Source organism: Protopterus annectens, chromosome 2.part0 (assembly GCF_019279795.1).
Source record: "Protopterus annectens isolate FY-2018-M chromosome 2.part0, PAN1.0, whole genome shotgun sequence".
Taxonomy (NCBI): domain Eukaryota; kingdom Metazoa; phylum Chordata; order Ceratodontiformes; family Protopteridae; genus Protopterus; species Protopterus annectens.
This window is the reverse complement of record NC_056728.1, coordinates 1,929,828,763-1,929,854,794: the sequence shown is the minus strand read 5'-3', so window position 1 is coordinate 1,929,854,794 and position 26,032 is coordinate 1,929,828,763.

Here is a 26,032-nt window from a genome sequence, read left to right as displayed (position 1 = left end):
TCAACTCATATGCACAGCCCTTGGAGGTCACATGGTGATGTCACTATTGCTGTGGAGTCAGGGTTATGTCTGCCACAATTCATGACCTTGACTTTGTGCAGATACAGCCATTTTTAGTGAGCTTTGGATCTCTGCTTCAGTGCTCTGTTGTGTTTCAGGATGACACCCCCTCCCCATCCTCAGCCTTTTTGCAGATGCTTGACAACTATGGCCTACACATGTGTCATTTTGCTGGGTCCCAAACTCTGAACACCATGTGTACCAGCCTAGTCCCTGTTACTGAATGGAAAACATGCAAGTGTACACTGGTACTAGCAAGGCACAGATGGGGATGGTGGTCCTGAGGTAGGGTGAGGTGCTAGTTGTGCAGCACATGTATCTTAATTGACACTGTCTGTAGGTTTACAAATTGGTCTTGGTGCATCAGTACACATTGCAATGCATGCCTTTGGGGGACTTTTGGTGTTATGCATACGCTACCTGTAGAGAGCCCTGGCTGATGTTTCCTGTGGAACAACTGAACCATCTGATTACCCTAATCCATGGGCCACACTTATGCAGAGTCCAGGCAATTGCTGACACAAGTACTGCACAGACAGTACTTGCTAGAGATTCCTGCAACTCTCTCAGTGTTGTGGCATGTTACTAGGCAGCCTGCATGACCAGTTTGCAACATGTGTTATCATCTGTCTTGGATGGCCATCTGTTTATTTTCTACATTAATCCTATCCCATACATCCTCACCAGATACATGACTGTCTGCACTGTTTGCCATGGTATATGCAATGGTGAGGTAAGGCTACATGTTCAACTCCTGGGTGCTACATGTTGGGTATGGGATCCATTCCATATCTTGTAATATGTGTGCAAGCCACAGTTGCTTCTGTTGCAGGTAAGTGGGCACATTTCATGGTCAAATATCTTGGACAGCAATCCATTTCTTGGTGTGAAATTGGGGACCTGTACTTGTTAGAAGGTCCATACTTATGAAGAGTACATGATTTTAGTACCTCAAAATCTGCTTCCACAATATGTTATTTGGAGTGTATGCACACATATGCTTCCAGTGTTTGTGAAGATATGTATTCCCCATATTTGCTGTCCTAACATAGGATTCCATATTAAACATTCATTGCTCATGTTAAGACCACATTACATGCTGTATGGGCTGCGGAATGCAGTATTGTGATATGCCGTTGCGTAGATCTATAACAGTTGCCATTGTAATAGAGGTATATACACTGCTGTAGCACTGTATAAAGGTGATGTTTCAGACGTGTCATTACTGTAGGCCATTTGTCCCACCATTATGTTCATCTCTGTACACACATCTTGCAATGACAGGTTGTTAGTTATATTGCAGGATTCTTTCATACCCTTCAGATACCCCACCATGGTGACCACTGTGATGCAGTGCAGTTAACAGCAACAATAAGTGAACATGTACAGCAAGCATTATGGGTAGGTGTGTTAAATATGTGCATGGAATATACCATGGCCATAACATGGCCAGTATATCGGCAAACCTGAACAAACACCATACTCACCAACTACAGGCTGCTGCCCCGGAGGTATACCAGAGGTACCTACATAGTTGTGTGAGAGATGTGATGTCAGTAGCCACACCTGTGGTATTGGTACAGGGTGGGAGCAGCATTACAGTACATCAACAGTACAAACCCACAATACTACAGATTATGCACATCTGTTTATTACTACAATGCAGCAACAGACTATATATATTTCATCTCACATATGCATGATTAAACTCTACAGTTGCAGATGGATACGTAAAAGTAGTCTACTGATGTACCCTGTGGCGTTATCTGCTTGCTTCTCATCCATTGTGTGGGTAGCACCCACCTCCACAATGCTCTCTGCTGGATCTTGTGTTTGAGGGTGGACAGGTGCCCCGAGACTGGCGAGGAGCTCATCAACATGTATCAGGGGAGGGCTGGATGGCATGATCCCCCTGTGGTAAGCTGGTCCCTCCTAACTGCAACAGCATGCCAATGGGCATGGCGGAGTAGATCAATGAACCAATGTCAGACCTGCTCATAACTGCAGTTATGCAGGCCAACATCGTTTACCCTGTGGACAAGATCATTCCACAGGGTGGTCCTCTCCTGCAGATCAAGGGCTGTATGTCCAAAAAGGGTGTGGTAGTGCTGCACCAGGTATTGAATAATGACATCATTCTCCTAGGGTGTGTACATTGATAACTTCTCCTGAGACATGGTGCCTGAAAGACATAAAGAGGAAAACAGGTCTGAGGACCTCATACTGCAAGGATATAATAATTGTTAATACACATCTCTGTCTCCCCCCTAACATATCTACAACAACAATCTGATCACACAACTCAATGGGTATGTTTACAGCAGACCTACTTTTGGGAAATATATTGTATTGTACAACAATTTGTGCAATGTGTTGGTAGTCATGTTCCATGTTGAAACACTTATTATTGGTGGCCTGTTATGAACAATGTCACCTGCATGCCATTGTAAGGGCCACTATAGTTCCATATATGCATGTGTTCTGTTTGCTATGTGACTGTTGCAAATCTGGTGTTTTGTGTTAATGGGGATATCTATGCATGCTGTTAGACATAATCCTGGAATTGCTGGACTATTACTACCCACATATGTTCTATAACTGTGACACAATAGCATGTTTGGGAAGACAGTTGCCAGCAGAACCACCTCTCCCTCCTCATCTGGACATGTTACCAGACCACATCACATCTGGGACCCACCCTGGGACCTCATCATCTACTGGTCCTGCACTGCCTTCAGGTGGAACCAACTTAGGGGATGGTGTTTGCCCTGCCCCCCGGGAGCACACACAGACAGGATCCTTTCACCCGAAGTCAGGTCTAGGGTCTGGTGCATAGGGAGCTCCACAGACACTTGGGATTTAGACTACACCACCTTGAGGCCCTGAGTACAAAGTCACAGGGTCTGCATGGCCCTCCTGCTCAGCCCCTAGCCCAGGCACCTTCAGGCTGTAAAGATGCAGTTGTGACTGAAAATGGGTGGGGAACTTGGTCCCATTGTTCCCATATGGGGGCTCATGGGCTTTCACATTCCAAACACCACTCCCTATCCAAGGTGTTTACCCATGACATGTGCCATATACTGCCTCTGCATGCTGTCTTGTCTGTATTCTAACCCAACCTACCTCCCCAAATATACCTACTATCCTTCCCCAAAACTATATATATATATATATATATATATATATATATATATATATATATATATATATATATATGTGTGTGTGTGTGTGTGTGTGTGTGTGTGTGTGTGTGTGTGTGTGCGTCTGTATATGTAGACATATATAGATATATATGTGTATATGTGTGTAGATATATATTTTGAGTGTATATATATATATATATATATATATATATATATATATATATATATATATATATATATATATATATATATATATATATATATATATGTGTGTGTGTGTGTGTACACACACACACACACACACACACACACACACACACACACACACATACACACACACATATATATATATATATATATATATATATATATATATATATATATATATATATATATATATACACACACATATATATATACATATATATATATATATATATATATATATATATATATATATATATATATATATATATACATGCAGTGCATTCAAACATCAGGTCCACACTCTCTAACTCTCCTTCCTTCACAGCTGGAATGTTCTGCCTTGCTACAGCACAGACAGGTGTACTTGTGGCCACAGCCTAAAATTAGGGGGGTATATATAGGGACAGATTGCAGGTAAGCCTATTACACACCTATGGCATAAGTGCAGGCTACATTACAAGTTAACATGACAGTCCTGCAAATGGTGGGCTCTGAAAATCATGTGTCTATCATAACGGCATTACTTCCACCACCAGCTATTTGCCACATTATTATACATGTCTTGTGGTACAGAACACGAACTATGATGGCTTACATCTTGTCATTCAGTGCTGATCTGCACAGTTTACAGGTATGGCCCACTGCCCACAGGGACCAACACTATTGTCCATAACAGTTGTTCAGCAGGATATCATTACAACAACTCCTGATGGCACATATATATATTTCCACATCATCTATCCCATTATTATAGACCAAGTACTACATTCAGTTACATGCATATATGTTTCAAATACCTGTTGTAGGATTGTCGTCTCTTCTGAATACAGTTTTATGTGTCCCCTTAGTTATGTAGGGATGTTTGTAGGTTTAGTTGGTGTAGATACTTTTTTTTAATGAATGGCTGGTTGGTTGTTTGTTTTTTTTCTCGCTCTCTCTGTCTCTCTCCACTACAGGGATTGAGCTGCTTTAAATAGATTGCACCATGGATTTTGTAGGTGATGCACATGATCAGATGATGGCCTCTGCACCAATCATTGTTCACCACTTGCTACCTGCAAGCAGCCAGCTGTGTAGCACTTCCAATTACCACTGTCATGGCAACCCACTACTATAAATTACTAAATCATGTTCATAGGTTTATAGGTTGGTACTAGGCTAGGGCCTATGCAAGCCTAGCCATAACAATTCCCTGGTTATTTCTTCCCACACTATTTACTTCCCTGGACGCCTGTCTAGCAGGGTGACTGACGTAATCCCTGGGGTGAATTTCCTTTCTCCCATCCAATCGTCAAGGTTCCTTTTGAAGAGGGCCAAAGAGGCACTCTGCTTGACATGTATGGGCAGTCTATTCCAGAGACTGGGGAGTCTTTGGGTCAAAAACTTATCCCTCCAGCATGTTTTGTTTGTTGTGATGACAAGGTTTAGATCCCTGGAGCTTGTGACTCTGAGGGATTGAGATTTCTTTAAGTGTAGCATGTCCAACAGCTCTGGGTTTGACATGGCATTGTATGTTAAGCAGAGGTCGCCTCTGAGTAGACAATATGCGACAGAGTATAGCTGAAGGTTTTAAGGCGGTCAGCATAGGGCATCTGCTTTAGGCCTGTAATTCTTTTACTGAGGTATTTCTGCGGCCTTTCCAGTTGTTGCAGATGTCTTGAGAGGTACATACAAAATTGGGCATTGTATTCTATAATGGGTCTAATGAGGGATGAGTACAGTGGGACAATGACCTCGTTTTTCCTGGATGAAAAGCCCTTAGTGATGAGGTGTGCCACATAGAAGAATTTCCTGACTGTTGTGGTGATGTGGTTCCACCTGTGTCCCTAAGTCTCTTATCACACTTTTGGTGCTTAGTGTACTGCTACCTATGTTGTAATTCACGGGTACATGTTTTTTCCCAAAGGGGATAACTATACATTTCTTGGCATTGAGCTTGAGCTCATGGCTCTGGCACCAAGCATCTGTTTCTGTAAGGCCCTTTTGAAGAGTATCAACATCATTTGGGGATTCAATAATGGCTCTCAGTTTGCAGTCATCTGCAAACGTTGTTAGCCAGAGTCCCTTAGTGTTGGCCTGTACTTCAGAGAAGTAGATGCCAAACAAGACCGGTCCCGGGACTGAACCCTGAGGTACTCTACTTGTCACTTCTCTGGAGCTGGATTTGGAGTCGGCTACTTTTACAGTGTGGGTTCTGTCAGTAAGCCAGTTGGCAACCCATCGAGTGACATAGGGATTAATGTCCAGCTTAGTAAGTCTATCTATGATTCCAGAGTGGGGGATGGTGTCAAAGGCCTTAGTGAGGTCCAGATAGGCTGTGTTGACAGCCTTACCCTCATCCCCAGCTCTTGAGACTAATTTGAAGAAGTCAATCAGGTTCAGGAGACAAGATCGGCCATTCATGAACCCAAACTGGGTGGGGTCCAATGTTTGAAGGTTGCCAATGTCTTTGTTTATAAGTTCCATGATAATGCATTCCATGGCCTTGCAGATCAGGCTCATCAGACTGATGGGGCAGTAGTTCCCGGGATCCAAGGTGGATCCCTCCTTGTGAAGTGGGATAACTGTAGCTGTGCACCACTCAGTGGGCATGAAGCCTGAGGTGAGGCTATGATTAAACATGACACTTAGGTGAGGTGCCAGTTCATTTTGTAGTTCATGTAATACACAGCCCAGGATGTCATTTGGTCCTATGAATACTCTATTCTTAGCTTTGGAGAGTGCGTTTTTTACTTGTGTGGCCGTTATTACTGGAATTTAGCAATCTTCCAGTATTGAGATGGGCCATTTAGGGGGTGAGAGGGGGGATGAAGTTGGCATTGAATTGATCTGCCAGGATATTGGCAATATCCTTGGGATCAGTATATTTAATGCCATTCTGTTGTAGCTCAGAACAGATCTGAACATTTCCATTTAACTTCTTGACATAGTTATGGAAGGCCTTGTGGCTGTCTTTGGAATCTTTGCCAATTTTATTTTCATAACTGGCTTTGGAGGATTTTATGAGGGATCTCATCTTCTTATTGAGGCTGGTAAGGGAGTTTTTTGCATCCTGGGATTTTCCTCTTTTCTGCAACAGTTTCTTCCTTTTGTTGTAAGGTTTCATTATGGCAGGGGACCACCAGATTGGCTTCCTTTTTTTGGAGGAGAGCATCTTGGGTCTATTTGGGATGGCATGATTCATGCATAAGTGGACGTGCTCGTACAATGCCTTAGTGTAGGATTCAGCAGTCGAACTTTCAGTTCCCGTCTGCATGGGTGTCATGAAGTTTGTCACTTCTAACTTGAGTAGCATGAAGCTGGCTTTGGAGAAGTTTTTTATGGAGGTTTCCTTACTGGGGGGTGGGGGTGGGATGTGGATGTTAAGGGTGATTAGCTTATGGTCAGACCTGACCAATGAGGGGGTGACCATAGGTGTGGAGTATCGATTTCCCATGTTTGTAATGACCAGATCAAGGATAATGGAGCCCCTGGTGGGACTATGGATTAGATGATCCAGGGCATTGGAATTTACGAATTCCAAGAACCAGTGGGCAAAGGTGTTGGCACATGAGTAGTTTTCCCAGTTAATGGCAGGGTAGTTGAAAGCACCCAGTATTAGGGTGTTTCTTTGTATCTCAATATTTCCCAGTATGTTTAGAAAGGTGTACTGAGAATCTTGGAGCATGGTGGGGGATCTGTAGCAAGCTACAATCTGGATTGCAGCCTTACCTAGTGTTAGTTGCACCTGGAGAATTTCAGATGCATTGGTGAATATGGACACTCCTCCATCTTTATTGTTTTAGTCTTGGTTTGGTGGCCAAAAAGTATGGTAAGAGTTGTAGTCTGGTATTGCAGGGGTGCTCTCTGGATCCTTGAACCAGGTGTTGTCCCTTTACCTTTGCTGTATGGAGGACGCCCTTTCTGTGTGCGGGCATCAGTGTTACACACAGCAGGTATCCATACCTCTTACAACAGGTCTTGCAGACACAGGCCAATTACATATCTGTATAAGGTTCTATACCTATGGACAGTGTGCGTAGTGTTGTTACATGCATTGTATACCACTTATTTTACAGTTTGTGTGTACATACTAGTTTAGCATGGAATGCAGTCTGTCTGCATAGCTCTCAGCTTTGGGGCTATCCACATGATGGCCAGAGGATAGGCTGTTATGTTTTGTCTGTTCACCACACAGGTCTTGTCTCAGACATATCACTGGCATTCTGTCTGTTGAGTGCTATCAGTACATGGCTACATCCATTTGTATTTCTGACTTCATATTTCTGAATAAGGGTATGTTGCAACCAATCCTGTAACACCAGCAACTTTCTCAGTGTATAACAACAATATTGCAGTTATGGACCTGTGTTCCAGCTTCTGTCCTCCACTTATATACCAGGCTTTTTCCATATGTCATGCAGTTATAGGTTGTTAAGTAGTGGCCTATCATTATGTCATGCTGGCATTCCTGCCATCATTCCAGTGATGTTGTGGACCCCCACACATATTGTTGGGTAGGGTCCATATATATGTGGGCTGCAGCTGGACAAAACCTGTGTGTCCTTGTACAGTCCAGAGGTCAGTGTATGTAGCACTGTTATGTGCCCTTCTAAGTCATTCTACGAGGGAGGGGTATGCACCATATATAACCTAGGCTGTTACAACATGTGAGGGATATCAGTAGTAAGACACCTTAAGGTGTATGGCTGTACATTTTCATACATTCCAGCTTGAGAACATTGGTGGGTTAGTTCTTACTGTCTTACAGACAGTTCTGTTTGTCAGTGTGATAGTGATGTATTATGTTAAACATTGTTATGTAACAGATACATCTTCACTGTGAAAACTTAATTCTTTTCCCCCTAGGGGTTGAGTACAGAGTGTAATTAGAGGCTGCTGAACTACATCTGCATTAATTACTGCGGACTGATTCTTATCTTCCGGGCCAGTGTTTCTTTACTGTTGTACTACTTGAAGGCCTTGGTCTGGACAGCAACATATGTTATGCTTTCAGATTATGGTATAAAATGTTTTGCTTGAGAGTTGCTGTACTCAGTATGTATTACAGGCACCTAACAGCTATAAGAAATGGCATATACAACTGAAATAGTACACAAATAAACATTTCTTATGTATGCAAACCTGTGTGTGGTGTCATATCCTCTGACTTCTCTGTGGGTATATGTTTCATGCAATAATTGCCTTTTGTATGAGAGAATCAAACACTAACCATTTTAAAAGGTGGCAACTGTAAGAATACTGGCTGTTCAATATTCTGTGCACCCTCTAAATATTATCTTCCTATACATATCTATACATAGTAATATATATATATCTGTGTGTATGTGTATATACATATATATATGTATATATATATATATATATATATATATATATATATATATATATATATATATATATATATATATATATATATATATATATATATATATATATGTGTGTGTGTGTATATATACATATATATATATATATATATATATATATATATAAATATATATATATACATATATGTGTGTGTGTGTCTGTATGTATCATTGGAATGTTTAATGCTTCCACATTGTAAATTCCCTGTGGTAGACAGACTGTTCTGCATATCTTATTGATAACATCCTGAAATCATACAGGTGAGATGGATTACTGTTAACTTCTTGTGGTTATGTTGTTTAGGGTCCTGGGTATGAAACTTGCAAGTGTTGGTATTGTGTTGGAAGGGAGATCTGTTTGGCTGTGGATGTGGGATTATATCAATAATTACAAGAGGTACTTAAATTAGGCCCCCTCACCCCCATTAACAGTGCCTTTGGTCATATATGTATTTGCTGTGCTCTTTTATATATCTATATCGATGTCTATATATATATATTTATATATATATATATATATATATATATATATATATATATATATATATATAGACATATATATGTAGGGTTCCTATTACGTTATAGAAAGATAACATAATCAAACGCTCAGAACTTCGAAACAGCCGCATATCGAAGATTGCATTGTGGGATCACAGCACAGTGAAGATTGGGATATTTGCCCTTTCCTTACTGTAGTGCGATCTCAGAGTTGGAATATATATTTAGTGGGGGGGGGCACAGCCCCCCACAATAAAAGCTTCGATATACGGCCGTTTTGAAGTTCTGATTATTCGATTACGTTATCTTTCAATGACGTAATATGAACCCATATATCTACACACACACACACACATATATATATATATATATATATATATATACATAAATGTGTGTGTATGTGTATATTTTATATATATACATCTACATATATAAATACATTTCTTCTACTGTTGAATGACTGTGCTGGATGATTTGTTTGAGAAAACATCAGATTTATTTATATCTGACATGATTTAGTGGCAAATTATTTTGGGTATTGTGTGCAGGTTCCTGGGTTCAAGACTTGCAAAGGCTGATAATTTTGTTGCTGGGTAGAACAAGGGCTGTTAGATACAGAGTGATTAAGGCACTTTTAAGCAGTTGTAAGTGGGTTTGCATGGGTTTGCGCGATGGTAACCAATGCTAACTTCCAGTTAAATATGCTTACAGACAGTTGGCCTTAAAAGTGCTTAATCTCTATAGGCATTGCTTAGCTCCACAAAAACAGACTTAATCCCATTTACTGCTGCTTAAATGTGCTTACTCTGTCTTACCTCATGCTGATTTCTCTAAAAGAAAAGAAAAAGGAGTAAAAGGAAAGTGGTGACAAAGGGGCACAAAGAGGGAAAGACAGTAGGGAAAATAGCTAGGGATGTGCAGGACGGGTGTAGGGAATGTCCATATCTGCCCAATTCTTTTACAGCAACAACTGTGCATATACACTGAATTTGGAGGTAGATTTGGACACTCAAACCCTGAGAGAGGGGGGTGTGGACAACAATAATATCTTGTGAAGCCAATTACACCAGATTGCATGTGTCCAGTGGGCACATGTGCAAAATGGACAGCTATGTATGGGGCGAGATTTGTTTTGGGAACAGATTGCCTTTTTTTTTTTTTTTAAGAAGAGAGTGGGATGTTGGGGAAGAATGGTAGGTATATTTGTGGATGTAGTTTGGGTAGGATGACAGACAAGACATACAAGACAGCATACAGGGGTGGTATATGACACATGATGGGGTAAACACCTTGGATGGGGAGGGGTGTTGGAAGTTGGAAGCTCATGTGCCCCCAAATGGAAACAGTGGGACTTAGGTCCCTATCAATGGGCAATCATCACTCTAGCTTCACAGCCCCGAAGGTGGCTGTGCTGGGGGCTTTGTAGGAGGGGCAGGCTGACACTTTAAATGCACCACGAGGCCCTCAAGCTGGTGTAGCTGATCTCCAAACTCCCTGCAGAGCTCGCTACACACCAGACCCTGGACCTGACAGTGGGTGACAGTTTCCTGTCTGAGCCCCCTCCAAGGGGGGGTAAGCCCCATCCCATGAGGCGGTTCCACCCAAAGGTGGTACAGGACCAGCGGATTAGGAGGTCCTGAGGTGGGCCCCAGATGTGCTGGTGCCTGGTGCCATGGCCAGATGAGGTGGGAGAGGTGGCTCCGCTGGGACGGGCCTTCCCAAATGTGCTATGGTGTTGCAATTTTAAAACATAAGTGGGTTAGTAATAGTATACACATTCCAGGATTAGGTATAACAGCATGCATAGATATTCCCATTAACCCAAAACACCAGATATGGAACAGTTGCATAGCAACAAAACACATGCATATATGGAACCACAGTGGCGATCACAACAGCATGCAGGTTACATTGATGGCAGCATGCCACCAATGTGGGAGTATTTCAGCAAGGCACATGCATAGAAACACATTTCAATATTTATCAAACAATAGGACATATGTCCCAACAGTAGATTTAATTGTACACATACCCATTGAGTTGTGTATTTATATTATTGTTGCAGATATGGTGGGGGGGGGGAGAGAGATTTCACTTAACAACTTGTATATCCCTGTAGTTCTCACTACTTTCTTAGTCACTGCTGTAATCTGCACCTTACAGGTATTATTACACTACCTTATGGCCTTAGTGTGGACAGTGGTGTGTTTGTAGACAAGTATATACGTGAACTGTGTTTTACCTACAGTATACACCTCTTACCTGGTATACCTGTGGTAGTATTGTTTGTTAACACTACCTGTTTCTACACATATTCCCAGATTCCAGGTTGATGTTATGCACAGTTATATGTCATTAAAAGCTGACTAAATTTCAGAGATCATTACACTGATTTGCCAGGGGGACATGGTAACAGGCAGTGGATATGGGCCAATTATCTGGACATTCTGAACAAATCTGTACAGTTGAGGGGTATGATTATGCATACAGCTTACTACCACTCCCAGGATTTGAACCATGGCTGTGTCTGCTAAAAATAAAACAGTATACATCACAGTTGAGTGCGCTATTTAGATATTGATGTGTATCTCTCCACTGTTTTCTGTCTATAAGTCTCCTGTGATTTTACAATCTGACTTTGTAATTACAACAGTCTTATACAGGGATTCCTAGACAGTTTTATTATGTAGCACAATGTGAGTGACAGTGATGAGTAATACATTATTATTCAGAGAAACTGCAATACTAACAATGCCATATAATACCAGACTAAACAGTACAAGTCCAGGATTTCAATCTTTTATTTCCAGGCAAAGTTTTCTTATCTGACAAACCTGTGGAGGGAATGTTTGTTAACATTACCTGAATGTTGCCACACATATTAAAAGATTCCACGTTATTATTATGCACATACATCTCACTCTGTTATTGCACAAACTCTGGTCATAGCTTCACAACATGGGGATAGAGATGGGACATAATTTGCATATTACTCTCATAACATTTTGGTGAGTTGCTAGAGTGACAGGTTTGTTCTTATAGATATATTTCTGACGGTTATGATGTCTGACAATCAGTTGTATGTCATTATTTGCTGCCTAAACATCTGGGTTCATCCCACTGATTTGTCAGTGGGACAGGGGGACAGACAGAAAAAACTAAGCCAATTATCTGAACTTTCTGACAAAAATCAGTACAGTTGAGGGGTATGATTATGCATACATCTTACTACCACTCCCAGGATTCAAACTATGGCTGTGTGTGCTAAAAATACCTCAGGTTACATCACAGTTGAGTGTGCTATTTTGATTTTGTTGTGTATCTTTTCACTGTTTTCTGTCTAAGTCTCCTTCAGTTGTACAATATGACCTTGTGATTACAACAGTCATAGACAAATATTCCTACACATTTTATTTATGTAGTACAGTGTAGGTAACAGTGCTTAATAACAAAAGTACTATTAGGAGAATGCAACACTTCATTATCATATGATACCAGAGTAAACACAAGCAGTCCAGGAGTTAGACTTTTATTGCCAGGCTGTTACCCTTTTATTTACATACAACCTATATGAGACTCTTCCTGCCATATTGTCTGGTTTATTCAGTACATCCCATACACAATACAGGTTTTATACTGGAAATTAACTTTCTACTACTTTTAGATTTATTTCTTATGACAGTACATGCAAAATTATTACTAATCTGCCTCGCGACACAGCCTTTGCAGCCTACACACATGGGCTTCCTGATTCACAGCCCTCTCTGCTGTAGCTGTCAGAGATATAAGAGGAATATTTAGCCATACCTATCCATAATATACATGACCTAGGCAATTATTAAACAGTGAGTAGAATGAGTACTTACACACTGCTGGGACATCACCATGCCTAGCTTCTTGGATCCACTGATCCAAGAGTACCCTCTTCTTCCATTTCAGGTCAGCATAGCGATGCCTGACCTGCTCACCTGTTCAAGGGATGCCGGTGGCACTGGTGAGGTCACGGGCGTGATGGTCTCAGGCTTCGACTTTATATTGGGAACCCTGTTACTGGCCCTGCAGCAGTTTCTCTTCATGGTCTTTTACCAGGAGTCCTGCCATGACCTTAGACTCCTGGATGCCCCAGCACTGAGCTTGAAAGTGCGTTCCTTCCCCAACACTGGCCATTGTGCCTACAGGAGGAAGCTGCAACCAGTTATGAGATGTATTCCCACCTGTTGGGTTTAAATAGTGCCGATTTCCCACATTTTGCCATGATTGGACAGTTTTGAAAATGTTAAGCTATGGGCAAACCTGCTTACCTAAGGTTGGCATTGCTTAAATGGGCATACCAATGGGCAAATCTATTTAGCTGGGCTATGCATTGCTTACACCTGGTAAGCAGAGGTGTGCAATGCTTAGCATTGCTTGTTTTTAAATTTGCACACTATTTGGCATTGATTTACCATTCATTACATGTTATATATTTGTTTAGTATACATGATTCATGTGTACGTACACGGTATGGGGTACTTATATTTATCGGGAGATTTCACCACTTTATTACAATGACACCTCATATCTGAACTTAATGCAGTACTCCAGTTCACAAATATATGCTATTTAGTAGGTTATACAACAGAAAATTGTTTATAAATTCCTTTCTCATGTAAATGGTGATTTTTCTATAGTGAGGATCTGTTTGGGTATACCTCAATTTTATGTGCAATTGGTATGGTGTAGTGGAAATCACTGTGGCTTTAGTGTAAAGGGTCCTGGGTTCAGGTCTTGCAAAGGCTGATCATTTTGTTGCTGGGCAGAACAAGGGCTGTTGGATACAGAGTGATTAAGGCACTTTTAAGCAGTTGTAAGTGGGTTTGCATGATGGTAAGCAATGCTAACTTCTGGTTAAATATTCTTTCACTCAGTTAGCCTCTAAATTGCTTATCCTGTGCAGGCATTGCTTACCCCCCGCGCAAACAGTATTAAATCTGCTTACTACTGCTTAAAAGTGCTTACTCCCACTTACTACCCCTGCACTAATTTAGAAAGAAAAGAAACATGGGTCTTGGAAAAGTGATAGATTTGGACACCTTATACATTTTTTACACTATTTGCTGTATGGCATTGATTTATCATTCATTGCACATTATAACTTTATTTAGTATCCCTGATTCATGTGTATATATATATATATATATATATATATATATATATATATATATATATATATATATATATATACTCTATGGGGCACTTGTGTTTATCTTTGGATTTTACCACATTATTAAACAAACACCTCACATCTGCACTTAATGCAGTACTCCATTTCACAAGTATATGATATTTAGTAGGTTAGACAGCAAAAAAAAAATGTTCATGAATTCCTTTCACATAGAAAATGGAATTTATTACAGTGAGGATTGAACAGGGAATGACTGCTTGCAAAGCGCACGCTCTAATCAATACACTATTGCAGTACTGCTTCTACTGAATGTATCTTGCTATTTACCTTCTTGTGCCATTTAAGCTAGAGCATGCATAGCTAAGCAATGGACAAACTTGTGCAGCTATTGTTAAATTGAATCAGTTTGATAAAAAATATTTCTAGTGTTATTTTCTCTAAGAAGGGACATGTTTCACTTATTGCTGTGGATTTCTGCATGCTTCTGCACATTTGACAGAAATCCTAGTGTGTTTGTTGTGATTGTTGTCATAGCTCTCTACCAATCAGAGACAGATCTCAACAGAATCAGGGACAAATCCAGAATAAATCAGGGATGATCAGGGACACTTTTCAAATATTAGTTCTATTAACTTGAGACATTACCAGAATTAGAGAATCAAAATGTGAATTAATATACATTTCCTGACGTGAAATAACTACTCAGCTCTTCATTGTTGTCATTTTTATTTATTAAGTATAATCCACCACCTTTTATTCAACAGGCACCAGTGTTAACAGGGATTCAGAGGGACAAAGCTGAACTTCGAGTCAACATCAGGGAGTCCCTGAAAATCAGGGACAGTTGAGAAGTTTGAGTTGTACTATGAGCATTCTCGCTCATTTTGATTGCCAAATGGCAATTCTTAAGTGCAGGGGCATGTATATTGTGAGAGCTCTGCTCTCAGACACACCCTCTGCACTTGTCCATGCTCCATGTCCATTTAGGAGCAGAGGCAGTGCGCCTTCATAACTATGCATAGCGTGCTACAGTGCTGCTCTTAAACAGTAATTTCTGTGCAGGAATAAGGTATTCCTGCATGGAAGTTTAGTGAATACCATGGAATGTATCAAAGAACTAGTACATATAATAATAGCAACTCCAATCATAAGCAAGACAACTTCAGGGTACTCATATTTGGAGTTCAGAGACAATTGCATTTTTTCAATCTTGTTGTTAGACCTGAGGGATAATCTGATTGAACACACCTGCTCTCTCAGATAAGAAGTGTTTTTCACTCCATGTTTGTTAAAAGGGTTATCAAACTTATTGCTTACTTGGTTAAATATATTTATCTATAAGTTTTTTATTTTTTCTCTTCTTTATTGCCCTATATTGAAACAGATTTTATGTTATCTAATGGGAAAAATCAGTCTGAATGCATTGTATATCATCAGTAATATAGTTACACAATCCTTTAGTGAAGGAAAAATTCTAACAATGTCTCTAATTATAATTTGCACTATGAATACATATAAAACTGACAGATTTAACCTTACTTTCTTTAAATATTAATGGATTAAATAATCCAAGGACAAGATCAAATTTATTAAGATACTTAAAATTACATAAAGCGCAAGTTATATTTTTGTAAGAAACTCACTTTAAAACTAATGATACCTTCATTTGGAAGCCATATGATTACTTAATACTATCCCATTCTTCATATAAAAAAAAAACTACAGGAATTTTAATACTTTGTAGGAAAAATGTAACCAATACCCAGATTATTTATAATTATGAAGATAAAGAAGGACTATTATCAATTTTAATAATAAGATTTCATAACAGTATTTGGACACTGGTAAATATATACTGGATCCTTGGCATAGGGTTAGGCACAGTTAAAAACATATAAACCTAATTAACAAAGTATATAAGGGCAATTTGATAGTAGGAGGGGACTTTAATTGCATCCTAGATAATTTAGAGACCACTAACAAAAGAAACATTTGTCTTACCCCCATAGGGATACATCTTAAGAAATGGAGTGAAAATTTAAAACTAATTGATGCATGTAGGTACAAAGAAACAAACTCATTATTATTCTGCTACCGAGATTATAGATTTAACACCCAAACTAGAATAGATAAAAGTTTTACATCTCAGGACTTAGATATGAAAATAATAAATTTCCCATTACTCCGTGTTCTTTCTCAGACCATAACTCACTAATACTTAAATTCCAAATAGATTTTAAAAGATTAATTTATGCATCAAGAATCCCTGCTTATATTACTAAAATAAAACAATTCAAGCTATGGGTAGCTTCAGAAATTCAATATTTCTTAGACACCAATCATACTGAAAATATAAACATTGTAATTTTACGGGACACTTTAAAGGCATTCTTATATGGCAGAATTCTAACTTGGTTCAAAAATAAAACAAAATAATAGGAATCAGAATTATATAATATTCAAAAACAAATTATAGAAATTAATATTAATATTAATGATACAAGAGGTTCTCATATTAAAATAAAAATAAATTGAGGAATTAAATAAAAAATACAATGAAATTTTAACTCACAAAACAAATTTGGCTTTAGAAAAATTAAAACTCAACTCATATTGAGTATCCCCAAAACATTTACACTATTTAGCAATGAGAATAAAAAGACAAGACATGGAAATAATATTACAAATATTATCCATAAAGGGAAAAATAAAAAGTATCAGATGTAAATTATATTCTTGATGCCTTTAAATTTCACTATGCTGAAGATTATGGGAATAACAACAATAAAAATAACTTTTTAGATATAGATACAAATCTTACTAACATAAAAAAAAAATTCTGAAAATTTTAAAATAGATATCTAAAAACAAATCTCCCTCAAAGAAATAACCGAAAAAATCAAAGAGAGCAAAAAAAATAAATAAATAAATCTCCAGGCATAGATGGAATAATTATGGAACTATATAAAATATTTCCAAATTAAGCAATTTCAATTTTTCATAAAACCTTAAATGAAATTCATTCACAAAATATAATTCCACCTTCTTGGAGATATTCATTAATCACACCAATTAAAAAGGAAAATAAAGATCACAGCCATTGCAGTTTGTATAGACCGATCTCATTACCTAATAATGATTATAAAATATTCATGTCTATACTAGTTAATATAATTACAAATCTCTGATACAAGTTATAAATGAAAATCAAGCAGGGTTTATTTACAATAGACATACTTATGACAAATATTCAAAGAATTTTCACTCTTATAGACATTTTAAACAGAGATAATCAAGAAGCCCTTATAATTGCATTAGATATAGAAAAAGCATTTGATTAATTGAAATGGGAATATCTTTCAAAACTTTAGAACTTTATGAGTTTCCCCTCGCATTTCATTAATCTGATAAAAACATATATAAAATAATCTTGCTTACCTAAAATTGGGCCCATTAACTTCAGAAGTCATTGAAATAACTACAAGCACTAAACAAGGTTGTCCTATGTCTCCCAGCTTTTTTGCCTTATCAATAGAATTATTTGCATCAATAATTCATTGTGATTCAAAAATAAAAGGCTTAAACATTTATAACCAGTTCAACTCTAAAATCATGCTATTTGCCGATGATATACTTCTCACCCTTACTGTTTCAGAAGAATCTATACAGATATTGGACTTACAAGTAGAAACGTTTTTCTTAACTCAGGCCTTCGTTTCAACAAATCCAAATCAAGTCACATGTTATTGAATAGGAAAAGTGTTTTTTTATCTAAATACAAATCATATAATTGTTAGAAGGGTCTCTTCTTTAGAATATTTAGGGATTATTGTATCTAAAAATATTAATACAACTTTAACCTTAAACTATAATAAAATTTTAAACTTTATAAAAGCACAAATAGAAAACTGGAATAAATTGCATTTAAAACTATAAGATAGACTACAACTAATAAAAATGTTATTACTCCCAAAAATAAATTATATAGCCCAAGCCATTCCAGTAATTCCAAATAAAATGTTTTTAAAATAAATAAATAAAACTCTTCTGAACTTCCTTTGGTTTCCAAAAAGGAATATAATAGAATAGCATTCTATCATCACATCAAACCATGGAAATTGGGAAGAATCAAATTTCCAGATTTGGAGACTTACATTAAAGCATCCATTTTCAAAACAGGTATAAACTGGATAAAGCCATTTTTTTTCTACATAGAAGACTATGCAGACTATTATCTTTTTAAATGAAAATAAATTAGCAAAATGTTATCACTAAATGATCAAATAATAAACTCTGGCATATAGTATGTGTTAACTTCCAATATAACACAACAAAACCTATCAATCTAAACTACATAAATTATATTTATAACTTATTTAGAAGTTTCATAAATACTAATGTTGATATAAAATTGTGGCTTAAATTGTTAATGCCCTTCAATACCACAAAAATTTTAATTAATAAAATCCATAAGTATATACTCACTAATTGTGAAATAAAGAACTTTACTTGCTGGCAGTATTGCATAAAGGATCAGAAAGTACTAGCTCGTCAAAAAATTATAAATATATTTGATATATCAAATGCAGACTGGGTAGTGCTTCAAAGTATTCTATTTTATGCTCAAGATCTATGCAGAATAATTAATAATTCATACTTTAAAACCAAGCCTTAATTCATAAATTACTTGTACAAAGCAATTTATAATAACTATAATTGGACAAATTCAATATCAAAATTATATAAAATTCTAATAGCTTACAAAGTTAAACCAAATCAGAATTATTGGAACTTCATAACAAAATTACTATCAATAAATTTATCAACTGAATGTAAAACCAATCAATTATACTCCATCAAGTTAACTTCCAATTTACAAGTTTGGAAGATTTATACACGGAAATATCTACATAAAACCTTTTATACTCCCAGCAAGATAGCCAAACTCAATTCTTCCCAAAACATTATTTGTTGGAGATGTTCATTAAGTTGTGAAGTAGACTGATCACATACATTTTATGATTGTAATAATATTAAAAAATACTGGGAAGAAATAGGTAATTTCTTTCAAGCCATTTACACTGATGCATTAGTTTTAACAAAGTCTCTAATTCTTTTAAATCTCAATGAAATAACGGAAATGAATAAAAAGATCAATATCTTTGTGGACTATGCTAGCTGTAGACAGAAAGTGCATCACAAGGAAATGGAAATCCTCATCTGAGCCCACCATTGGAGACTTCTTGACCTTATTGAAAGAAAATGTGCTAATGGAAATAAAAGTCAAGGAACTTGCGAATTTTCACAAAACTTGGACAAATAATCCTTGGAATAAAATTATTTCACTTATTGAAATGCTAAAAATGGACACAATCTCTTTTATAAGAGATTATAGAGACAAAAGAAATCTTTTGAATTGTGAAACACTATTTATTTCCATTAACTGTTATTTTTTCTCTTTATTATTGGGCCAATTGTAAATATTGTATATAGAATGTTATATTATTTATTTAATTATGTAGAAATATATCATGGAACTTATAAACAAAGACATTGGCAACCTTCAGACACTGGACCCCACCCAGTTTGGGTTCGTGAAGTCCGATCTTGTTTCCTGAACCTGATTGACATCCTCAAATCAGTCTCCAGAGCCATGGACAAGGGTAAGGTGGTCTACACAGCCTATCTAGACCTTGCCAAGGCCTTTGACCTCATCCCCCACTCTGGAATCATAGATAAACTTACTAAGCTGGGCATTAATCCCTACGTCACCCAATGGGTTGCTAACTGGCTTACTGATAGAACCCACACTGTAAAAGTAGCCGGCTCCAAATCCAGCTCCAGACAAGTGACAGTCCTGGAACTGCTCTTGTTTGGCATCTACTTCTCTGAAGTACAGGCCAACACTAAGGGACTCTGGCTAACAAAGTTCGCAGATGACTGCAAACTGGGAGCCATTATTGAATCCCAAATGATGTGGATACTCTACAAAAGGGCCTTACAGAAACAGATGCTTGGTGCCAGAGCCATGGGCTCAAGCTCAATGCCAAGAAATGTATAGTTATTCCCTTTGGGAAAAAGCATGTATCCGTGAATTACCATATAGGTGTCAATACACTAAACACCGAAAGTGTGATAAGAGACTTAGGGACACAGGTGGACAGTGGTCTCACCTTCGATAACCACATTGCCACAACAGTCAGGAAATTCTTCTATGTGGCACACCTCATCACTAAGGGCTTTTCATCCAGAAAAAAGGAGGTCATTGTCCCACTGTATTCATCCCTCATTAGACCCATTATAGAATACAATGCCCTGTTTGGTATGTACCTCTCAAGACATCTGCAACAACTGGAAAGGCCTCAGAAATACCTCACTAAAAGAATCACAGGCCTAAAGCAGATGCCCTACACTGACTGCCTTAAAAAACTCCAGCTATACTCTGCCGCATATCGTCTACACAGAGGTGATCTCTGCTTAACACACAAGGCCATGTCATACCCAGAGCTATTGGACATGCTACACTTAAAGAAATCCCAATCCCTCAGAGCCACCCGCTCCAGGGATCTAAACCTTGTCATCACAATAAACAAAACATGCTGGAGGGATAGGTTCCTGACCCAGAGACTCCCCAGACTCTGGAATAGATTGCCCATACATGTCAAGCAGAGTGCCTCTTTGGCCCTCTTCAAAAGGAACCTTGACGATTGGATGTGAGAAAAGAAATTCATCCCAGGGATCATGTCAGTTGCCCTGCTAGACAGTGGTCCAGGGAAGTAAATAGTGTGGGAAGAAATAGCCAGGGAATTGTTATGGCTAGGCTTGTATAGGCCCTAGGGCTGATAGCCTAGTACCAACCTATGAACCTATGAACCTATAATTCTTGGAAAACAAAATAAAGTTGTTTGAGCAAAAAAGGAAATGAGGCTTTGTAACTTAAACTTATAAACAGACTGACTATCACACTTATACATGTTAACACTCTGGCTGTTCTCCCACAATGGCACTGCTGCCTTGCATATGTTCTATATTTATATCCATGTGCCTACATCTGGAAATGCTTCTTAAAGGTACATGCACATGCTCTGATCTACAATAGTACACCACATTCATGTATGAAAGAGTGTTTAGAAATGTATAAGATACATCTTACACTGATGAACTACATTATAGTGACCATGAAACAGTGGCAAACCACTTTGCTATTAAGCCATGATAAAGGACAAATTATTATTCCAGGGATACAAATCCAAAGTGGGATATTCCAGGGTGACTCCCTGTCACCTCTGCTATTCTGTTTTCCCTTAACCCATTAGGCTACGGCTATAATTTGACTCCTAGAAAACAACAAAGTGTAACGACTTCTCATCTTCTCTTTGTCAATGATTTAAAACTATATAGCTCATCAGATGAGGAACTAAAATCACAACTGCAAGTAGACAAAACTTTTTCAGATGATATAAAAATGTCATTTTTTTCTTGATAAATGTGCAAAAGCAACCTTTAAAGCAGAAAAACTGCATCTCCAAGAAAACAACAGTTTGGGACAAGAATGTGATATAAAAGAACTTCAGCAAGAGGGGGTGTATAAATATTTGGGAATTTATGAAGGGTCAACAATAAAACATGAACAAATTCAAATAAATCTTAGTAAGGAATATTTTAGAAGACTTAAATTAATCCTGTAAACAGTGTTGACATCTAGGAACAAAATTCAAGCTATAAACCAATTTGCTCTTCCTGTACTAACTTACAGTTGAGAAGTGATTGACTGGCCCAAAAAACATGTTGGATAGATTAGATAGGAAAACAAGAAGGATGCTTCCTGCTCACCAAATGATTTATAAAGAGATGTGCATACCAAAATTATAGATTCCCCATTCTGAAAGAGTTATGGGCCTCCTTCAAATTGATTACATGTATAGATCTGCAATCATGGGACTGCATACATATCTACTGACCTCACAGGACCCAAACATAGTGAGAGCTTTGAAACGCAAGGAGAATAAGTCTAATATGGCTTCACTGTTTAGTCTAGCAGAAGCATATCAAGTCAAGCAGTAATGGAAATCAAACCAGAAGTATGTAGAAATCAGGTGGCAACTGAATATGCCAAAAAACAAAAATAAAGAATATAAGGTGAAGGACCAAATGAAAAGGCAAGAAATGTGGAAAATGTATAAATATAGCTGCAGGTATAGAAAACTTCTGGAATAACCTCATGTTGATCAGGATCGATTGCAGGAGTGGTTAAAGAGAGGCGACCTCAAACCAAAAGATGAAAGGTGGGCTATGCACACATTGGTTTACAAAATCCATTGAACATGTGGGAGAAACATACAAATGTAAGTTTTGTAAAACAGAACTGGAAACAATACATAGTAGTAGGAGATTTACTTGATAGGATTTCCTGAGAGGAGATTCATGGGGAAAGGGAGGTAAAGTCAGAGGTGAAATTGTCAGCCAGTAGGTTTGCTATATCTTCTGGACAATAAGCTCTGGACACAATTGTGTATTGCCTTTGAAGTTGCAGACATAGTTAAAGAATGCCTTGTGGTTGTTATTGATCTGGAAGGCAAAATTTAACTCAAATTTGGCTTTGGTAGAATTTATTTGTCCTGTGAGTTGTTAGTTTAGTTTTATGAGAGTGCTTTTATCCTATGCTGGGCACTACACCTCCTATTTTTGCCATGGTTTTCTTCGTCCTGTTATAAAGCATATTGTGGGTATAGCTGCCTCCATGTAGCAATTAGCATGCTGTATAAGGTTTCTTTAAACAGTTCCATGCAGCCAGCAGTAGTCTCAGGGTATACTGGAGCCTGAAATTCTGCCAATTTATCACCTAATAGTAAGCAGTTAGCCATAGAGTAGTTCCTGAACATTCCAGGTGTAGCTGGGGTTCCAGGGTTTATTTTTACTTCAAAAGGACCATTTTATGATCTCAACTTACCAGAGAAGACCTAGCACTACGGTATGTGCAGCACCCTGCCATATCAGTGGGGACCAGATCCAGCATGTTTGCACCCCTGGCTGGTGTATTGACAATCCAATACAGGGAGTTTGTACTTACAAAATCCAGGAATCTCTGTGCCTGTACCTCTGGTGTCTTATATGATTTCCAGTTAGTAGTGGGGTAATTCAAGTTGCCCATGAATATTTATTTAAACTTATATAGTTATTACAATCTAAATATCAATAAAGAAAAATGTCATTCATTATTGAATACACTTCATTTTTTATACATTTAATGATACCCATATTAAGCTTTTAATTGCCAACTTTATCCATCACAAAGTTACAAATATCATTAAAAAACTGAAACAAAGTAAAGCACTGGAATTTGATAATTTTGTTGTCGAATTCTATACGTTTTTAATCCAAAATTTCAACAATTCTATTAAAATGTTTTCAATTCTATCAAAATTCAATGAATATCTGACTTATACCTAAGTCATTCTAAAACTATATTTATACTCAAACCTAATGCTGACCATACTTATGCAGCAAACTACAGGCAAGCTTCACATATTAATGTTGATATAAAAATATATGCTGTACTTATGGCAAACAGGCTAAAATCTGCACTTCATTTAATATTATCTCCCTACTAATCAGGCTTTTTAAAATCCAGACAAATCTCCAAACATACTCTTACTCTAGAAATAGTGCAACTCTTTACTATTAAATTTAATCTAAATAACTTAATCCTACCAATTGAGGCCTCTAACTTTTTTGATTGTATTAATCTCAACTTGTTAGTCACAGTTACAGAATAAGTTAAATTCTCTTCTTCAGTTATAAAAGCCATACACACTATTTATAATAAAAAAATAATCCAACTTTCTATTAATAAAGTTATATCTCAACATATTCTCATTACTAATGGCAGTAGGAAAGGTTTTCCCGTTTCCATATCTAGTCAAACTATATATTCAGCAACTTTTTTTTTATGTTGATGCAAAAAAGTATTATCTTTCCCAAAAAATACTTTCCTATATGATATGACTATTTACTTCTCACTTCCTAATTCTGATTTACCTAAAATTATTGAAGCTATCAATGATTTCTCTAAATTCTCCAACTATAAATGAAATCTACACAACTCTACAATACTCCCTCTAAATTCGGAATAATCTTATCTAGGGAACCTGATACCATATAATATTAAGATCTCTTTTTCTTTGAAATATTTAGGCAGTTATTTTGATAAAGATCTATCAGTGATGTTACATAAAAATGCTATAAGTACCTTTTGCAATATTGATAGATTGAATAAACATTATCACTCTCTTTTATCCAAAGCTATAATTAAATTAAAACATTTGCCTAGGGTCATACTCCTTATTAACAAATCTTTTTCAAATCATCCCCAATAATTTCTTCTGAAATATTATTTTGAAGTTAAGCATTTTCATTTGGACACCCAATTAATATGTATAGTATATAACAAAGTAATTCTACTGAAGAAAGAAGGTGGCCTAGGCCTACCAGATTTTTTCCTTATACTATATAGCTACTAACACAATAAGATTGATTAAAGACATAAACATTTCAGCCAAATTTTATGCAAAGAAACTCCTTTGGGTTAAAATTTGATGCAATCACATTCTTTAATTTGATTGCAACCCCAGAGCAAGATAAAGATATCAGAAACTTACAAATAACCACATTTATCTCTAAAAGAATAATCAGGTTTCAAAAATGTATTAACATTTTAAATCTGAGTGATATTTTTAATCTTTTCCAACCTGTTAATGTGAACCTAATTTTTAAGTTGAACAATTGTATGATAAACTTATCCACATTTCCTCTTAATAAACATATACTAGGGATAGATTTTCCGAAATACAAACCCTTTATGAGAAGGGATACCTACCCATACTTAATCAAATTTTCTCCTTGATATACTCTGATGCCAGTGCATTAAAGATTTTTAATCAGTGTCCTCTCTTCAGTCAGATAAACTTCTCTCCAATACATATAAATTAAGATAAAAAATTAAATAGAATAATTCTTCCACATATTGTTCATATTGGTCTTCCTCTGAGCTTGATCTCTCACCAGAAGCACTTCATCCATCCATTAAGTTTAATGTTACACGTATTCCTTTAAAAAAGCTATTCTATACTCAGTTAATGATTAACAACATTTAAAATCTCAGTTACAATCTTTAGGATGTCAAGGAGATGTCTTGACTATAAAGTTCAAGATCTTACATATTCCATCTGCCAAATATCCCCAACAGTCATATACATCCTGTTTGTGATTTTTATGTTAGTCAAAATATATATAGTTTAGAATTGGATTTATTATAAAAATATGATGTGTCCTAGCTTTAAAGAAATAGCCATCAAATATATTAGAATCTATAAATTTTTCTTATAACATAAAAAAGTCCAAAAACTCAGCTGAATATTGGTCAAAAATTTTTGAGATAATTATTTAACCATTTCAAATATTTAACCAACTCTTACTTTTTAGCTCATTTACTGCTGAAATTTAACTTATTTTTCTTTCCCCTTTAAAAACGTTTAAAATGTTTCCCCTTCCTCATATAAATTATTCTTTTAAGTTGTACGTTACACTGCCAATAA